At 42.1% G+C, this 20075-nt stretch overlaps 1 protein-coding gene across 1 annotated transcript in view; it reads right to left on the bottom strand.

Moving 5' to 3' along the window:
* Positions 1–18844, bottom strand: part of RESF1 (retroelement silencing factor 1) — a 37335-nt gene extending 18491 nt beyond the window's left edge. The window contains exon 1 of the mRNA XM_069763290.1: positions 18744–18844. The gene's annotated coding sequence lies outside the window, so the exon portion shown is untranslated. The remainder of the gene's footprint in view (positions 1–18743) is intronic.
* Positions 18845–20075: the final 1231 nt, after the last annotated feature.

The following is a 20075-nucleotide window of genomic DNA, read 5'->3' as shown; positions in this document are numbered from 1 at the left end:
TTTGCACAGTTCCACGTAGCAAGTAGATCTTTGATCGACATGAGGTGACTTGGTACAACGTGGTACGGGCAAACTAGAGGCCATTCCAACATTAATCAGTATCTGTGATTCTTATATGTATTCAGCAAAGCATCCATTTTGTTTGCAAGCGTCAATTTTGGAGATCTTCAGTCAGGATACAGATCTAACAACTGTACTTGGCTCATTCGCTTTAGTGAATGGTGGGGTTTGCACCTCTCGGAAACCCGCTAATGAGAACTTGATATCAAAAGTTTAGCAAAAATTATACATCTAGATAATTTCACTCTTCTTCTGGATATGACCACTTTCCATTCTCCTAATTTATTTTATCCAGGTGTCTCTTATAAGATGAAACGTTAAACCAGGACCCCAAGGAGGAGTCAAAAACTTGGTTCTCAAGAGTTGCACCACAGTCCAACGCAAGCTCCTGTCCCCTTTTAAGGATATCCGTAATCAATGGGAATATCCAAAATGGACTGAGCATCCTGGATCGCACCTTTGCTATATTTAGAGGTCATAAGAATTATGGACTTTCTATTATTAAAGTTTTTGGTGCAGTGGCGGATATCCATCTATATATATATATATATATATATATATATATATACATATACATATACATATACATATATATATATATATATATCTGTCTAAGGGTTTTTCCGTCCGTTTGTCTGTCTGTCCTGGAAATCCCGCCTGGCGGCCTCGACCAATCAGAGACGGGCACAGCGGCGATGATGTCATAAAGGACGTAGACAACCCGCGTCTGATTGGTCGAGGCCGCCAGGCCTCGACCAATCAGCGACGGGCACAGTATCGACGTAGATGTCATAATGGTTGCCATGGCGACGATGATGTCATAAAGGTTGCCTCGACCAATCAGCGACGGGCACAATCTGCCGCGAATTCTGGAATCATCATTGTCCATATACTACGGGGACATGCATATTCTAGAATACCCGATGCGTTAGAATCGGGCCACAATCTAGTAAATATATAATTGTCTAAGGGTTTGGCTGTCTGTCCTGGAAATCCTGTGTCGCTGATTGGTCGAGGCCACCAGCAGCGGGCATAGTCTGCAGCGAATTCTGGAATCATCATTGTCCTCCACTGCTGTCAAGTGCCGCCATTGTGTAGTCTAAGGGTCTAATTGTCTGTCTCGGATATCAGCCAATCAGCGATATTAGTGCGGGATTTAAACATAAAAGGCAATAACTGCAACTTGCACCTATTGAATCAAGATGCAAACCCTTGGGAACTCCTAAGAGTTTGGCTATATATGCATGTATTGCTTCCTTAAGGCGGAGTGACACTAAACGTATGGAGAGAAGAAAAAAAAAAAAAAAAAAAAAAAAAAAAAAAAAAAAAAAAATCGGTCCTAGTCTCCCTGCCGAGAGTCGAACATGTGTAATGAGAGTTGTCATGCAAGTATAATCCGATTTTTCACACCTAGCATCCAATTTACAGCCGAATGCAGTGCGATTGCAATGCGATTTTAACATGAGCTTTTACATACAGCAATTCTCTGTCTTTTACACATCGCTTTCAAAGGAAATATTCTTCAAAACACACACATATATATTTGATAGATGAAATAAAAGCTGGCAATTCATGTGCCACGTACAGTAAAATCACAGCATGATCAGTTAGAATATCTATTCTAACATGGAATACATAGATAAATAGATGTCAGTGACACACACGAAAGGCCAGCAATTCAGCAGCCACATAGTGCAAAATCACAGTAGGAGCTGACAATACAAAAGATGGAATACATACAGTAACTTACTGTACAGGTAATAAAAGATTTTTCTGAAAAAAAAATAATAATAATGGCGTGGGCTCCCACATAATTTTGTCAACCAGCAGAGGGAAAGACAATAACTGGGGGCAGATGTTTATAGCCTGGGAAGGGGGTAATACTCATGGAGCTTCCCAGGCTATTAATATCAGCTCACAACTGTATACTTACACTTTACTGACTTAAAAATGGGTGACAAAAAAACAAACAAACTTTTTTTTAAAGCTGGAGTCGGAACATTTCTACCGATTCCAACCAAAACTAACTCCGACTCCTCAGCCCTGGTGGGTGCACTCTGTGGGTGTTTGCTCTTCCGAGCCTGCTCAGGTAATTATGTATACAATAATGTTATTTCCTTTATGGTATCAAAAGATTTGTGACTGTTTAACTGTGATTGTATCTAGAATGGCCGGACTTAGTATTATATATTTTGATTCATATTACCAGCAGTATATTGGCTGTGTCATACCTTGATATCTATATACATACTGTTTTCTATATTTCTACCCATATGTGCGCACCCCTGCGTTTCCCACGTGCACATTGTGGCCTGAGTCCATTTTTCCCCTGGCTTTGTCAAATGTCCTGTAACAGTTAAAGTTTTTTTTTTAATTTTTTGGGTGTTTTTTTTTTATCATATTTTTTCAGCGGTCTGCAATAATAGTCTTGACTCTGTAGCCCTACCACCAGTGCCCTTTACTGAAAGCGTTCCAGATCTTAGTTTACCCACTAGAAACCAGATGTCAGGTTTCCCTTATCTGCTACACGCAAGTACATAGCACTGAATTAAAAAAAAAAAAAAAAAATATTTGGGAAGAGATCAAAACTAGATTTCAAAGCTTTCTGTAGGGAACGAGACAAACCGGATTTCTTGCTATATGTGCATAGATTAGAAGGCAAATGCAGTAAAGAAATACAAAGGCGGCGGCACATTAGGCACTTTTTTTTTTTTTACTCATGGCTTTAGGACTAAAACTTGAACACAATTGTGGGCATTTCTTACACTATTCCCATTGTCTAAGGCAGGGGTGAGGAACCTCAGGCCCCAGGGCCATTTACAGCCCCTGAGCAGATTCTCAGGGACCGCATTCTTGGGCAGGGAGGTGCATTTTGATTACAACCAGCTCATTAATTTCTTCTTGCTCTGTTAGCACACACATGCAGTGTTCACTACTGAACATTGAAGGGCATGCAATGAAAGATTACGTCCTGAAACCACAGCCAGAGTCAGGATCTGCTTAGTGGGTGGAGTTTGTACGGCTCCCGAAGGATGGTATAATATCCAAACAGCCCTTTGCAGAAAAAAAATATTCCCCACCCTTGGTCTAAAGGCCCCGTCACACTTAGCGACGCTAAAGCGATCCCGACAACGATACGACCCGTCAGGGATAGTTGCTGCGTCGCTATGTGGTCGCTGGTGAGATGTCAAACAGTGAGCTCTTCCCAACGACGCAGCAGCGATGCGGCAACCTGTACAACGATGTCGTTGGTCGTTGTGACCCTGTCACATGGCAGCTATTATGACAATTCAGACCTTGATGAGGGACGTCCTGTGTGACGTTGTAGTCACACAGGTGTGCATTTGCATTGCCTTTTCCGCGCCCATTCAGTTCCGATTGGTGGTCGCTACTGCGTTCTGATTGGTGGCGGCCTTGCCTTATGAGGCGACACAATAGCACTAATAATTAGTAGGTGCCCTATAAATTAAGGAAAAATGAAAACGCATTTGAGACCCCAAATGATACCTACCGTGCACAAAATATAGGTGTCAGGAGAACCGTTGAAGAATAGATAAATCGAAGAGGAGTCGCAGGCCGGAGAACTCTACAACGATCTGCAAACCACCACGCGGTCAGGAACAAAGGATGGAAGCGCTACTATGTCGCCTTCTGTTGAAGGCATGACCGTCAATCAGAACGCAGTAGCGACCACCAATCGGAGCGGAGGGGTGCGGAAAAGGCAACACAAATGCACGCCTATGTGTCGGTGTCCGAGTCGTTAACGAGGTCGTTGGTAAGGTGTCAAACACAGCGAAGTGTGCTACCCAGCGGGACCTCAACGATAAAAAAAAAAGTCCAGGCCATTCCGACACGACCAGCGATCTCACAGCAGGGGCCTGGTCGCTGCTACGTGTCAAACATAGAGAGATTGCTACTGAGGTCGCTGTTGCGTCACAAAACTTGTGACTCAGCAGCGATCTCGCTAGCGACCTCGCTTATTGTGAAGGTACCTTAAGGGTTAACATTTAATTAACATTTTTACCCTCCTAACCCTTAAACAAAAGGTTCCACTCAAGATAGGGGGAAACTGATAAGCAAGTTTATCAGTGTGCAGGAGGCTTTATTGCCTTTTTAGCATTTTTCACTAGCATACAAGGAAATATAAAAAGAAGCTGAGTTTTCCTTGAATTATTCGAGTGTCCATAACTCTAGCTGCCCTTACTGAACTGATCTGTGTGTGGGTGAACACGGAGGATCATCGAAGCGCAGAAATCCCTTCTTTGTAGCATCTAACCATTTTACTCCAGTGGTTTTGCTTTATGTGATTTTCGAATTAAAAATCAGCTCAAACAATAAAAATTTGTGCATGGAGTTGATCAAAGTCAGGAAAGGCAGATTCCCAACACAACCCATCCTATCGGGTTTTTCCTTCAGGAACGTGAAAGGAGAAAATGGCCTTGCCTTTGAAAACCCATGATGCCTCCCATACCGGAGTAGTCTTGAAACTACCAGCTGTCACTACTTATCACATGAAAATATTTGAACCAGGATTTTGGTCAGTATTTTTTTTTTCCGGCCATTAAACATGTTGTTATAACTATCTTCATAATTTATGGGGTCATGTAAGTCACTCCTCCCTACAAAACACCTAAAATGCCCACTTTTCGGTAAGGCTTACATGATAAGTGCTCCGTTTTGGTCCCGGAAAGACCGGTTTTCAACTCTGTATATTACTGGTGTCAAAGAAATGGTCACTGTACGCCTTATCCTAAAAAAATGAGGAAAAACAAGTTCTACGAAGGAATATCCTGGGTCCCATATGTGGGTATCATCTGTGTCTACCCATGCACATTCTTTGGCCTGATGTTCTACCCAAATTCTCAGAAACAGTCAGGGACAAGTAGTTTGCTCCAAGGTTATCTTGAGGTCAGCCCACAATTCTCGTGGTTTCAGCCCAATTCTTTGTGGGAAATTCAACTTTTGTACAGAGCCATCTTGACATATGGTAAGTTCCCACACATTCCTACACGTAATCCATCTTGCGCCCCAGGATGTGTTTGACAAGCAATTATATAACTCATTTCTGCCAAACCATTGTGTAATATCTCTATTTCCTTTGATTTAACCCAATAAAAGATGATAATATCCAGTAATAAACAGACTATTCATACAGTCAACTGCTTTGGCGTCTTGCCGTTTTATTCTTCTCCCTTCTGGTACCTAACCCATAGAGAATACCTGAGGTCGGCAATTAAAAAGGAAGAGATCCTTCAGAGAAACTAAAATATCTTGGAGTTTATCTAACGGCTGATCCTTCCTCCCTATATAAATGTAATTATACTCCCCTCCTGACAAGGCTTCAAACGGACTTAAAAAATTACAACATACCTTATTTATCTTGGATGGGCAGAATAAATGTCATTAAATCTTATATTTTCCCTAAAATATTTTATACCATGAACATGGTTCCCATATCCCTTCCCAACTCATTCTTCCATTCAGCCAACCAACTGTTCTCCCAGTTTATATGGAAATACAAAAGAGCAAGACTCCCTTTTAAAATTCTCTCTCTTCCTAGAGGTAGCGGCGGTCTTGGCCTTCCAGACATCAAAACCTATTACAAAGCCATACATATTGCTAGATGGTTTAACCTGGTAAAACCCAATCCAGAAAATCTCAATACAAATCTAGAACTTGCTATACTAGGGGATGAAGCTGATCTCTATCTTTGGTCGTCTTTTAATTGCACACGCATAAAATCTAATGAGATCCTGTCTAACACCCTATCCATAAAACGTTCCCTTATACCAAACCAGCTTCCGTATTGCCATTTTCTAGAAAATATTCCAATTAAGATCATCCCATGGTTGGTGGACCCTACCTATGAAGACATTTATGGACTCTGGACATCCCTACCAGACGCCCCAATTTCTCAGTTCCTTTCAAACCGAATACCTTGCATTGATAATTGGCCGATCAGTGCCATAAAACAACCTACTAATTTCCTCCAGAAATATCATATACACCGTATAATGACCACGTTTAGAACTAAGATAAACCAATCTGCGGATTGGTTCTGGCTTGACTTGCTAGTGAGGTTGAAAACTCCAATCACTAAACTGGTTTCTAAACTATACGTGAACCTCCTCAAAAGTTCAACTCAATTTAAACCCTTATATCTTTCTTCCTGGGAGATGGAGTTGGGTCTGACGCTTTCCCCTCATGAAACTCAGCGGGTACTAGCCAATTTCCATGGGTTCTCCAGATGCATCCTATTGCAGGAAATACGTACGCTACTCACCTGGTAGCAGTGTTTTTTTCAGGAGCCATGACAGCACAACGAGAGAGGGGATCCGCCCTTCAGGGACAGGAAACCTACAGACATAAAAAGGGCGGTACCTCTCTCCCACGTCAGTTGTTTCCAGAGCATGAGAGGACCACCTTGGTTAGTAACACAGATGCAGCATATACATAAATACATTTTATTATGCCAGTGAACATGGAATTTAACGCAAAACCAACAGGGTGTTGAAACATCCAAAACTTAGGGTAGGGAATCTAAGGGTGCTGTCATGGCTCCTGAAAAAACACTGCTACCAGGTGAGTAGCGTACGTATTTATTCAGTCGCCATGACAGCACAACGAGAGACTTTCAGAGACGAAAGATTCAGGGGGGGGGGGGATAATAGCTTCCAGCACTCTTCTCCCAAACGTAAGTTCTGAGGAACTACCCAGATCTAATCTGTAGTGTCTAAGAAAGGTAGAAGGAGAAGACCATGTGGCCGCCTTACATATGTCTTCGATCGATACTTCTGACCTCTCCGCCCAGGAAGATGCTACGGCTCGCGTGGAGTGTGCCTTTATACCATCTGGAACTTCGTTGCCACCTGCGGTATAAGCGAGAGAGATCGCCTCCCTAATCCACCTGGCTAGAGTGTTTTTAGATACTCTAAGACCCTTTCTCACCCCTTGATAGGCTACAAACAGGAAGTTGTCTTTTTTTCCAGGCATCTGTCACTAATATATTTAAGGAGGCATCTTCTTACATCTAAGGAATGAAAACTACGTTCCTTATCGTTAGCAGGATTAGAGCAAAATGAGGGTAGGACTACCTCCTGTACTCTGTGGAATTTTGACGCAACTTTAGGAAGATATAGGGGATCGGGCTTCAATATTACCCTATCCTCCCTGACCTGCATGTATGGTGGATGTCTGGAGAGTGCCTGCAGATCACTAACCCTTCTAGCCGATGTAAGTGCAACCAACAGGGCTGTTTTGATTGAAAGGATTTTTACAGGGATGGAATCAATGGGTTCGAATGGGGCTTGTGTTAGGGCAGAGAGTACCAGATTTAGGTCCCATGGGACTAACCTTTGTTTAATAATCGGTCTAGATCTAGTGACTGCTTTAAAAAACCTAGAAATCCAGTGATTACTGGCTAAGTTAAGGTTATATAGTGCCCCCAGCGCTGACACCTGAACTCTAAGAGTACTTGTGGCCAAGCCCATCTCTAGGCCTTTTTGTAAAAATTCGAGAATCTGGTTTATACATGGTTTTTGGTCAATTTGAGCCCCTGAATATGATAGAAATTTTCTCCACACTCTAACAAATGCTCGTTGTAGAGGGTTTCCTACTTTTAAGGAGTGTATTTACCAGATTCTGAGAGAATCCTTTTCCCCTCAGTAAGGACCTCTCAAGTTCCATGCCGCTAGGTGTAAGTTGGCTACTTGAGGATGGAGGATTGGCCCTTGGGAGAGCAGATCTGGTAGCTCTGGCAGGATCCATGGTTGGCAGACAGACATCTTCCTCAGCCAAGGAAACCAAGCCCTCTTGGGCCAAAAAGGGGCTATCAAGATTACCTGGGCCCTGTCCTCCCGAATCTTCCTTAGAACTAAAGGAATTAGATTAAGAGGGGGAAAAAGCATATGCGAGCCTGAAGCGCCAAGATATCAGTAGAGCGTCCACAGCGTATGGGTTGTCTTTTGGATTTAGGGAGCAGAATTGGTGTAATTTTTTGTTTCCCCTGCTGGCAAAAAGGTCTATCTCTGGACAACCCCATAACTGAATGATTTGATTGAAGACGGCTGGATTTAGCGACCACTCTCCCTGTCTGAGTACGTTGCGGCTTAGATAGTCTGCTTTGGTATTGATACTTCCTTTTATATGAAGCGATGTCAGGGAGAGAAGATGTACTTCGGCCACCTGAAAGATATGATTTGCGACCTCCATCAATGAACTGGATCGCGTGCCACCTTGACGATTAATGTAGGCCACAGTTACCCGATTGTCTGATAATAGCCTGACGTGTCGACCCTGTAGGGGTACAAGGAATTTATTTAATGCATGTTTTACCGCCAACAACTCTTTCAAGTTGGAGGAAGAGTCCTGTTCAGACTGAGGCCATAGCCCCTGAACCCAATCCTCTCCTAAGTGAGCCCCCCACCTCTTGGGGCTAGCGTCCGTAGTCAATACTCTAGACACATGATTTATCCAAGGCACTCCCCTGCGTAGATTCGAAGTGTGAGTCCACCAACAAAGAGAATGTATAGTCTCCGCAGAAAGTGTAAATTTACTGTCGAGGTGAGCTCAGACGACAAGAATTGTGTAACACATCCCATTGTAGAGTCCTTGTGTGGAACTGTGCCCAGAGAACCGCCGGGATACAGGACGTAAGAGAACCCAAGATCGACATCGCACTTCTGACCGACACTAAGGGATTATTTATTGCTCTGGTGACCAACTGCTTAACCTTAGCAACCTTTGCGTCCAGCAGGCGACATTCCTGCTGATTAGAGTCTATAACATATCCCAGGAACTCTTGTACTTTTAGGGGCTGAAGACGCGACTTTTTGACATTGATTATCCAGCCCAACTCATGTAACGCACTCATGACCCTCTGTAGTTGGTCTTTGCAATGCGACTCTGAATGACCGACAATTAGCAAATCATCCAGGTAAGGGACTATTAATATATCCTGTTCATGCAAGTGCGCCATAACCTCCACCATGATTTTTGTGAACACCCGGGGTGCGATTGCGACTCCGAAGGGAAGTGCCTGATATTGAAAATGTTCTATCGTGCCGGCTAGTGAAACCGCCACCCTAAGAAACCTCTGATGATCTACATGTATTGGAACATGGTAATAGGCGTCTTTGAGATCTAAGACTACCATAAAACAATGGTTAAAGAGTAATTTTATTGCTGTCTTGACCGACTCCATTTTGAAGGAGGGTATCAACAAAAAATAGTTCAGGCCTTTCAAATTGATAATGGTGCGATATGAACCATCAGGTTTTTTGATCAGGAACAGAGGGGAATAAAACCCCCTACCTTCCTCGCCCGTAGGGACTTTGACTAGAACTTTCTTCCGTTGGAGGTCCCGGACCTCAGACTCCAGCGCCAACTGTTCTGTAGAGGAGGAACGAACAGGTGTCAACATAAATTGCGGTCATTGCGGTTTTTTAATATCTCGTGAAGGATTAAACATAAATCCTTTACCCCTCCTTCTGCTGCTGTCGTATCTGTTAGATTCTCTGTTAGTCTCTATATGGCCTTCTGCGGCTAGACCATCCTCTATTATAGTCTCCTCTGTAGAAGGGTCTTCCTAGGAAGGGAAAGCGTTTTTTATTATCCCCCGCCTTTTCCAATAGCTCATCTAGGACCGGTCCGAATAAGTGAGCTCCTTCACAGGGAATGCCACATAACTTTGTTCTGGCTTGTAAGTCCCCTGGCCAACATTTTATCCATAACGCTCTTCGGGCTGCGTTAGATAACGCTGAGGACCTGGCGGCCAACCTGACCGAGTCTGCCGATGCGTCCGAAAGGAAAGCTGCTGCATCCTGGATTATAGGCATAGAGGACAATATTTCTGTCCTAGGGACTTTATCTTTGAGCTGATCTTCGAGGTGACCTAACCATACCATCAAGGATCGAGCGGTACAGGTGGCTGCTATAGCTGGTCTCAAGGACCCAGCTGAAGTCTCCCAAGCCCCTTTAAGGAAGGTATCAGCTTTCCTATCTAATGGATCCTTCAAGTTTCCCAAGTCGTCAAAGGGGAGAGATGTTTTCTTGACCGCATTAGCGACTGCCGCATCTAGTTTCGGAACTTTATCCCATGAGGATGAAGCCTCCTCCTCAAAGGGATATCTTCTTTTAAAAGCTGGCGGAAGCGAACCCTTCCTCTCTGGTTTCTTCCATTCCTTTGAGATTAGTGATTTGATTTTGTCAATCACTGGAAAGGCCCTTCGGGACTTCCGCTCAATACCTTTGAACATAACATCTTGAATGGAATATTCCGACTGGGTATCCTCTATCCCCATTGTACTGTTAACTGCTTTAACTAGATGGTTAACCCTATCCAGGGACAAGCAGGCTTGACTGGACTGTTGATCTTCAGAGGAGGAAGTAGACGGAAGGGACCCTGAGCTCAGCTCACCCGAGTCCGAATCTACATCAGATAAAGGGGAGGATTTTCTAACTTCCGTTCCCCGAGACCTGGATCTCACAGAACTTTTAATTTCCTGTCTAACCATCTCTCTTATTGTAGAGGTTAGATCAGGAGCCTCCTCCTCTAGCAGGCGTTGGATACATGTTTTGCATAACTTTTTCAAACGCCCATCCGGAAGCGGCTCTGCGCATTCGGCACACTGCCTATGTTTAGCTTTAGACGAACTTTTTCTCCCCTAGTAAGGAGAGAGGAAAAGACAAGGGGAACATAACCATCACTAAGTGAACTTTCACGAAGATCACTTACCCCGCCAGTAATGAGTGGTACCGTAGATGGGGGGTCCTTCGTAGCCGGCAAATCCTTACGGCTTGAGGACTTTGGTATAGAAACTCGAGCCTCCTTAGCTCCACCAGTGCGGCTACTGCCACTAGACCGACGCTGGGAGCTTTTCCGAGGCTTTTCCGACTGCTGCTGCTGTTGCTGCTGCTGCTGGCTGCCGTTAGTCCCTTCTGGCGACTCCATAATGGAATGGGCAAGGAACATCAGCCATCCCAGCTTGCAGCCTTAAATAATGCCCCCAAGGTACCGCCCCCGGATGGGGGTTAGCAGGGAATCCCAGGTGTCAGCCATTCGATTGATGGGGGCCATTGTTCGCACTGCGCTGCCCTCCCCCGAAGCCCCGACGTCCCCGCAGCTGGGCGCCGCCATTAGCCGGAGAACGGCTCCACTGCGCATGCCCGGCCGCGTCGCCCGCCGCGTCATCCGGACACGCCCCTTCCGGACACGGCGGCGGCGCCCACGCGTACCCGGACGGCAGCGGCAATCCACCGGACCAACGCGTCACCCCCGCAAAGCACCGACCGGCCTCCGGAAACCCAGCAGCGCAGCGCGTCACCCGGCACTCCCCAGGTACTCCTTTATGGCCACCATAGAAGCCAGCCTATATGACTGAGGCTGCTTCCTCCTGCCGCCACCTACACTAAACAGTCCCCCTGCCGTGTGGTGCTTCCTGCCTCCTGATCAGGCCGAGGTAGGGGACCCCCCGCTACCTGCACCGGCCTGCCAGGAGTGGGGATATCTTCTTAGCTTCGACCCTCTTCTCAGGGCCTGTCTGAAGAGGTTCCGCTGTCAGGGACAGGAAACCAACTGATGTGGGAGAGAGGTACCGCCCTTTTTATGTCTGTAGGTTTCCTGTCCCTGAAGGGCGGATCCCCTCTCTCGTTGTGCTGTCATGGCGACTGAATAAAATGCATTTAAGATCCTTTCCAGGTGGTATCATACCCCAGAAAGATTGTTTCATTTGGGATTGGTGGATTCCCCGCTGTGTTGAAGGTGTTCTCGATATGTGGGGTCCTTAGCGCATATTTTCTGGCTCTGTCCGGAATTAAAACAATTTTGGGCAGATGTAAATATATCTTTACAAGATATGGGCCTGATGGATCGGGATCTAACTCCCCAGGAGGTGTTGCTCTCTCTTCCTTCTTCCTCTTTTAACCCAAAGAAACACGACTTACTACCCATTTTATTAGCGGCCGCAAAACACTTAATCTCAATATACTGGAGAAAAACATCTCCCCCAACGCTGGAAGAATGGATCCTCAAAGTCCAAGACTTATATCGTTTGGAGGAATTATCTAGTTGGGAGGCACGCTCTCACGAGAAATTCAAGGATTCTTGGCTTCCGTGGGAGGCGTTTTTGTCCCCTACTCTTGGACTTGGGGCGGAGGACCCCCCTTGAAGAATTCATCTACTAGTTCCTTACCAAGAGTTCTGTTTAGCCCTTCCAACTTATCTTTTCTTTAGCAAGACGCGATGACCGTCCCGACTATTTTCTGCACGTTCCAGCCTTTTTCTTTGCCATCCACTCCTCCTCCACCTCATCTGAATTCAATTTTATCCACAGTAAATTAGTCCTTCCGTCTCACCTTCTAGCCTTACAAATTTTTATCATAACTTGTAATGTATCTAGGGCTAGTTCTTTGCAGTCCTGAAATTTTGTTCTAAGTTCTGTAAGCTCAATTGTCTTCACTGTCTAAGGAATGCATACGTTTAATCCATCTACCATGAATATCCTTAGACATATTATATAATGACAAATACCTGTATTTCTTGACATGAGAGTGAATGTTAACTGTTTTATTACTGTTAATTGTAAACTTAAATAAAGAATTTAAAAAAAAAAAAAAGGAAGAGATCCTGTCGCTGACTTACTTGGAGGCCCTTCAGCGGGATAATATACCCCTTTGACTCATCTCAGACTGAACAATTTGCCTGCCTTCTCTCCCGAAAAGAAAATAAATTTTGGACCCATCCTGTGTCAGTCACTATTCACCATTTCCAAACTAAATACCCGCTACTCTCGCAATCAAGCTTTGAGCCACAACTTTGTGAGAGCTGGGATCTCACCTCTCTCAAGGAAGCCAAGGCACCCAAGTTATGAAGAATAAAAAACAGTTAGACACCAGGGTTGTCTTCTGGAAGTCTTGTTTATTATTGGGTATCCTCATCCTTACCAAAGTCATCTGATCTACTGATCTCACAACTTTTCATTGATTTTTCTGGATCTCCGTTCATCGCCGATACGGTCTACTCCCAACTCCTACTCCATATTATCCACTATTGGCCATAAAGATACTGGTCCCTCTTGGTCTTCTTCCAGCAGCTAACCGATCGTACTTTATTTGTTGACTCTACATTGTCCCTACCCCTTGATGTTGGGTTCCTCAGTTTAGTCCTACGTCCTCTCTAAATGGCTCCAAGTGGGCAAACTCAGAAGATTTGCCTTCAGAGTGCCTCCTCTATTTCATATCACCCCTGCAACGTTTCTAAAATACTGTTTTCCACCTGAAACTAAAGAAATATCTATACGACAACCCCCAGGTTTATCAAAGTGCTTCACCTTCCTAGATCAATTTTTCACCTTAGCTGTTCTGCCAACGATCTAAGATCAATGTCCATGATCTTAACCTCCCGTACCAAAGACTTTTTTTTGTATTTTTCAAACTGAACTCGATTTCATCCAAGAGACATCTGATTCATGGCCAACTTCCACCGGTTCATGCACGCCCAAACAAAATGTTTTCAGACAAGAAGCAGACTTTCGAAAACAACTGTAGCCTTCTTCTGCCAAAAAGTTACGACATGAATCAGAAACATCTGCTCAATTTCTCCACATTGTTAGCGAATGAATGTCTAATACTAAAATAACAAAAGACTGACTGGCACTTCCAAGCTAGTGTGATCAGGTGCATACTAGGACCAGCCACCTCCATATACATTAAACATAAGAAGTTGCTTTCTGTAAGTGCTAAAGCATGTCAATATGAAATATGAATAGCAATAATGCACTGGATAATAAGAAAAAGTTGAGATGCTTAGCACATAATTTGGCCAATTCATGCATGCCCAGCAACCAGCGACAAGGCAGTCTCAGAACTGCGAGGAACCTACGTGCCTAGTGTAAATACCTCTTTTAGGCTGAAGTCTATAGATATGAATACCTCGCTTTAAAACCTGAGTTTATGGGTAGGTGCTAGTCTTTTGCGATTTGTATATTAGCTCTTTGACCAAGCACTCCGCCATCCAGCATGTGGTACCTACCCATAGATTCAGGCTTGACTATTCGAAACCATACCACCAAAAATCTGTGGCGAGCTAAAGGCTAGACATCATACATCAGTAAAAGAATACTACTGTGAAACAGGGCTGTAGAGTCAGATTCGTATAGTTGGCGTAAAATGGACCGACTCCTAAAAAAATATAAATTAGGTAGAGGTTCAATGCGGGATCTGATGTCCATTTTGTCATAAGAATTTGGGAAAGTTATGAAATGTCCTATCTGCTCCTAATCTAAGCTTTCAGTGGAGATGAATCTGTGCTGCACTTTAGGTACATGCTCAGTAGTGACCAGTGCTGTGGCATCGGAAGTCAGGGAAAATGAGGAGTTGGAGGTTTGGCTTACAGACTTCACAACCCTGGTATGAAAACTATTAAGAAAATAAATAATTTATCAAAAAATCATATAGTGCAACTGGAAAACACCAAAAACAGGCACTATTTCTATGGTCTACGGACACACACGGCTGAATTTCCGAGAAGTGTCTCGAAACTAAACAGCACCTGTATTCTTAAAGAGACTTAAAGAGTCTATAGCCTTCTACTAGACCAAGTCTCACACTGCCGAACATGAAGTATCTTAGCGACACCTTGTATTGCCTATAGAAGCGTGAACAAAATGTATTAGCTTGAGACAACCTGCTGACTTCACCAGTCACGTGTCTCCTTGCTAGCAATAAAAGAAGCTTATACCTCAGATTCAGATGTCGTCGTCCTTCACTTGGTAAAACCTGGAATTCTCCTGACTCTTTCGGCCCTATCCCATCTTCTCAAGGTGCTCAATTATAATTTTAATTCTTGACCAGAAGAACATTTCTCCAAGCTTCAGGATCTGTTCCATAGCCAAATGTCCCCATTTTTTGACTAAAGAATGTGATCACCCCTCTGGCAATGTTCTTGTGAGGACATAAGGTAAACCAGTTGGAGTAAAAGCCAGCTGACTACCATTGATTAAGCATGTTGTGGGAAAATCAGATAAAGGATAGTTGTTTTAGTTGACTTGATTCTTCACCATCACGTCTCCGGAGAAGACTTTTGTATATTTCTTTGGTTTCCCAAATTAGGGCCATAAATTGACCAGATGGTTCTATCTCTCCCCTTTCACCCAACTGTGCAAACAATTCCTGATTTATCTTTTCTTACCACAGAAGTTTATCTCCTCCCTCCAAACAATAGATTTCCATTCTATACATGATAAACAGGTTTATCTACCTACATCCCCTCAGGGTTTGTTCTGCAGCTATCCTAAAAGAATAATCAACAGTATTCCCATTCTTCCCTCCCGATACTCATCGCATGATAAGAGATTAACACAAAAGGGCTGCATACAATGAGAGGACATCAAATAGACAACTCCCAAGAGGAAAACCAAAAACATCTCCTTCACATTCTTAGTGATTTGGTGGCACACTTGAGGGGTGTGCAATCCTCTTAATTGTCCTCTGCCAAATCAGATATCAAATGGATGGACGCGGAGAATAACCACAACTCAACGGTCAACATCAGTCAAAAGCAGAAGCTCTCTTTATTAAGGGAGTTACACATGCTTATATAGACAATTGCTTATCTTTATGATCATTGCTGAAAGCTACAATCATTACCTTTTGGTTCAAGGTTCAAGCATTAGTCATTGCCTTTTATGATTCTATTTGTAGCTGAGCAATAATCTTCATTAGCTTATCAGAACAAACAGATCAAGGTCCACGAAACGTCTTACGAGGACTCTGCACCCAGCACGGACAGGAGTGGTACAGAAAGTCAGCATTTTCTATATCTCCATTGGATATTAATATCCTTAACATTAGAAGGCGTAACGTCCCATCAAAAATATTCATAATATACTGTATCTAGATTAGAGAACATTAGACCTGCCCTATTCTTCAAACACAATTTTTATCCAATAAGGGATTCTCTAACATCTAGACAAGAAGTAAAAGAAGCCCTTATTGGATAAAATTCTTTGATAACTGTTTCAGGACCGGTATAAAACTCAATGTGGTACTTTTACAAAGTTTTGTTTAGAAGCATTATATTTTTTTATCTAATAAGGGATTCTTTAACGTCTAGACAAGAAGTTAAAGAAGCTCTTATTGGATAAAATTCTTTGATTAAAAGATTTCATGGACGGTAAATCTGCAAATTGGTACTTTTGCACAGTTTTGTTTAGAAATATTATAAAAGCCATAAAAAAAAAAAAAAAAAAAAAAACATTGATCCGGTCCTGAAGCCTTTATTAGATAAAAAATTTTATCCAATAAGATTCTCCAACTTCTACAAAACCTTCTGTCTCCAATTTGTTGGGTTTTTTTTTGTTTTTTTTTTCCCTTTACTTCACCACCAGAAAAAATTGTAACTAATTGATGGGTCTTCCGACGATCAACTGTATACCAAGATGACACCCAGACATAAGTATTCAATTTCCCAACAGCGCCTCCGCAGGTGACATTAAGAACTACAACACACTTTAATGGACCTATCAGGGGCATAAAAAAAGGGTTTTCCTTTTTCTACCATTAGTTTTTTGTTTTTCTTTAATTAAATACAAACTACATTTGGAATCTTTTTTTTCATATGTCTACCACAAAAATAAATCAAAACGAAAGAGGAAATAAGTCACGTTTTGTTATTTACTTTATCTCTGCAGGGACGGAAATGGAGGAGGGGGAACTGCACACTTTTTATATGCATAGTTCTCTCTCTTATTTCATAAACTGCTTTTTAATTTTTCAGTATGCAGAGCGAGGCGCCATCTTTCCTACGCTCGTGCGTTCACAGAAAAACACATTTTTACAAAAAATTAAAAATATATATCTCTTTTAACCCCATAAAGTCTAGACAAAATTTAAAAAAAAATTCAGGCAGAGTAGAGGCTGCCTTAATGTGAGCTCAGCTACATGACGAATAAAAAAAATAAAATAAATAATAATAATAATATATGAAAAAAAAAAAAATCTACTTAGTCTCCGGAGAAAAATCAACTGTTTGTTACAAGAACCTCTTAAGGAATGCCCAATCTGTAATTGAGAGCAGACGGCATCCTGGGGGGGGGGAACAGAAGAGCAGACAATGTCCCCTGATGCTTTTAACACTTAGATCCCCTGGCAGAGCAATAAAAAACTCTAACACCCCTCCCCCACCCCCATATAATACACTTCACTGTGCTGGTCAGAAGCCCCCATCCCTTTCTGCATACTATAGAGCACAGGTAACATCAATACTAAAAAGGCCAAGTTGCCCCCAAATAGACCCCTTTTTTAAAAAAAAATAAAAATAAACTATCCTTTTTTTAATATTTGGATTTTTTTTTTTGGGGGGGGTGTAATTGTATTTTAAATCAAAATAAAATATTACAGACTATAGGGAAAGCTTATAAAATCCATGACTATTAAGAGGGGTCTGATCACATGAACAACAGATATGTAGAGAATCCCACCATGCATCATACTTAAATAAAATATCCAAACATTCCATGAAATCATAATCAGGGGTAAAAAATAATAATAATAATAATAAAAAAAAACCCTTAAAGTGGTAGTAACATCAAAACAAACCCATGTCCATAATATGTATATAGTAATTATATAGGTAAGGTCTCCTTTAAGAACCTGAGCCGCTAAGTAAAAGTGGGCCGACTCTGAACTCCATAGCCAGGCATGGATAGTTGATCAGACGGAGCCAGATCCTCGTTGATCATTGGCGTGGACGATCTTTTAACCCTTTAACCGGTCAAAACACTCCGTATGGTCCAATTTCTCCACCCTGTATAGACCTTTAACTTTTTTTTTTCTTTTTTCAAAAACATAAAATTATTCTAATGTAAGTTAACAACCCCACCAAAAAAAGACAATATTACCATTTGTCATTAACTATTTCTTAGTCCCAAAAAAAGACCCCATAAAGAAAAAAACCTAATTCTGGCGGACGCGTCCCGCCCATATATGTCTATGTAACACCACAATCCTCCACTAGTGGCCAGTGCAGGGCAATTCTACACCTCTACACCGATCACCAGGGATTTCAGCTGCCCGCAGCCCTTGATGAGCAGATTTTTTGACAACTCCCTCGAACCAAAAAGGCAATTTTTAATCACCAAAAGGAGGGTCTCTCCGTTTACAGAGATGTTCTGCAGCAGCTGGGTTTGTAGGTGTTTTTCCCTTATCTGTTACAAAAAAAAAAAGAAAAAAATATTACAAGAAAAGCCTCAACTTTTAAACCTTTATCGTATTTTTTGGGGGGGTATGGGCTCTAAATTACTGCATGATACATAATAAAAAAAAAAAGTTATAATAGAATATTGCATTGGAATGTGAAGCAAAAAAAAAAACGCGGTGTCCAGTAGGGCAGCACAGTGGTATATTAGGGGTTAAATAGCATAAATAATAATTAGAAGGGGATCAGGAGGAGCAGTGGTGTATGAATTTAGAGGAATTATCCTTTCTACACACTTAAAGAGATTGCTGCAACTATCAATGTATACGTTTGGAGGGCACAGATCAGCGTCTCCCCTTCCAAAATTGAAGGAATTCCTTTGTTTCCTCCCCAAGAAGTGACTACCAAAGAGAAAAAGAGTTTAAAAGAAAAAGAAACAAAAACAACAACGGGTCCCCGGAGGGTCCATGTCGCGTTTTGCAGCACTTACACTTGCGTCCGTCGGTCACCGCTCCTCACAAGTCCCGCAAACATGCACCAGCCTCGGTGCCGCCATGCCTTCTACTGCCCTGCACACAGCGACGCTGCGACCACATTGAGCAGAGAAAGGCGGTGCCGAAAGCAGCGCTGACCAATCACAGAACGTCCAGGGCGTGGTTATCTACATTCCTCGCTGAGATAGCAGGCGAAGGGCGTGGCTTCAGGGCGCGCCCTGTGGAGGACGTGGAAGCCATCTTTAAGTAGGGCAGTGTGGGAACGTGATTTTACGAACTAGGAAAAGTATTCATAAATCTGTAAGGTGAGTCGATATTTCAACTTAATCGATGATATCGGATACTAGAGAATCTCTAATTTTCTGTCATATTATTACTACAGGGCTTCGCTGTGCTATAAGCCAGTTACCATTGCAAACTGACTCAAGATTGACACCTGCAGGTAACATGGAGGAACTACATGACTGTTTTTTTTTCTGCTTTTTGGGCACAACATTGTGGTCATGTTTTTTTTTTTTTTTTTTTTTACCTTACCTCCTTTTAGGATCCATGACTTTTTTTTTTAATTATCTTCCAGCAGTTCCTTTTTTTTTTTTCAGTTTTAAATGCCACTATTTACCATTTAATGTAATGGGGGAAAAAAAAACAGTTAAAAAAAAAGGCTTGGTGGGGTGAAGAAAAAGTCTTTTTTATGCAATGAAAAAAGTCTGGTGATTTATCTGCGGGTCAGAATGATCACGACAATATCACGCTTATATGCCTTTAGCAAAAAAAATATATATATACGAAAGTTTAAAAAAAAATGGAAATTTTTTTTTTTTTCGACATATTTTGTATTTTAATGTGGGATCTTGTCTCGTAATTGTTATTGGTATCATTTTGGGGTGAATTTGACTTTTTGATGGATTTTTTAAATTAATTTTATTATTATTAAGGTGACAAAAAAAAATCTGTACTGGAATTTTATTCTTTTTATTCTTCTAAATATTATTATTATTATTATTATTTATTATGTGATTATTTGTTTTGTTCATTTCAGCCTCTACAGACACTGGTTATATTTATTTTTAATATTTTTATTATTTTTTTTTATTTAAAGAAGCCAATATACATATTTTTTTTTTAAAAACAGGAAAAATAAGCTCTAAAAACTCCACATATAAGCAGCATTCATAGTACTGAACAGGAAGAGTTTTCTAATAGTGGTAAAGATATTAATAACCAGTGAAGATATAAAAAATGCTGCCATTCTGCGCCACACCTGTCCGTGCTCTGTGCAGAGTCCTCGCAAGACGTTTTGTGGACATTGATCTGATTGTTCAAATTTC

Source organism: Ranitomeya imitator, chromosome 4 (assembly GCF_032444005.1).
Source record: "Ranitomeya imitator isolate aRanImi1 chromosome 4, aRanImi1.pri, whole genome shotgun sequence".
NCBI classification, from domain to species: Eukaryota; Metazoa; Chordata; class Amphibia; order Anura; family Dendrobatidae; genus Ranitomeya; species Ranitomeya imitator.
The sequence above is the reverse complement of the archived record's forward strand: the minus strand, read 5'-3'. Positions and strand labels throughout refer to the sequence as shown.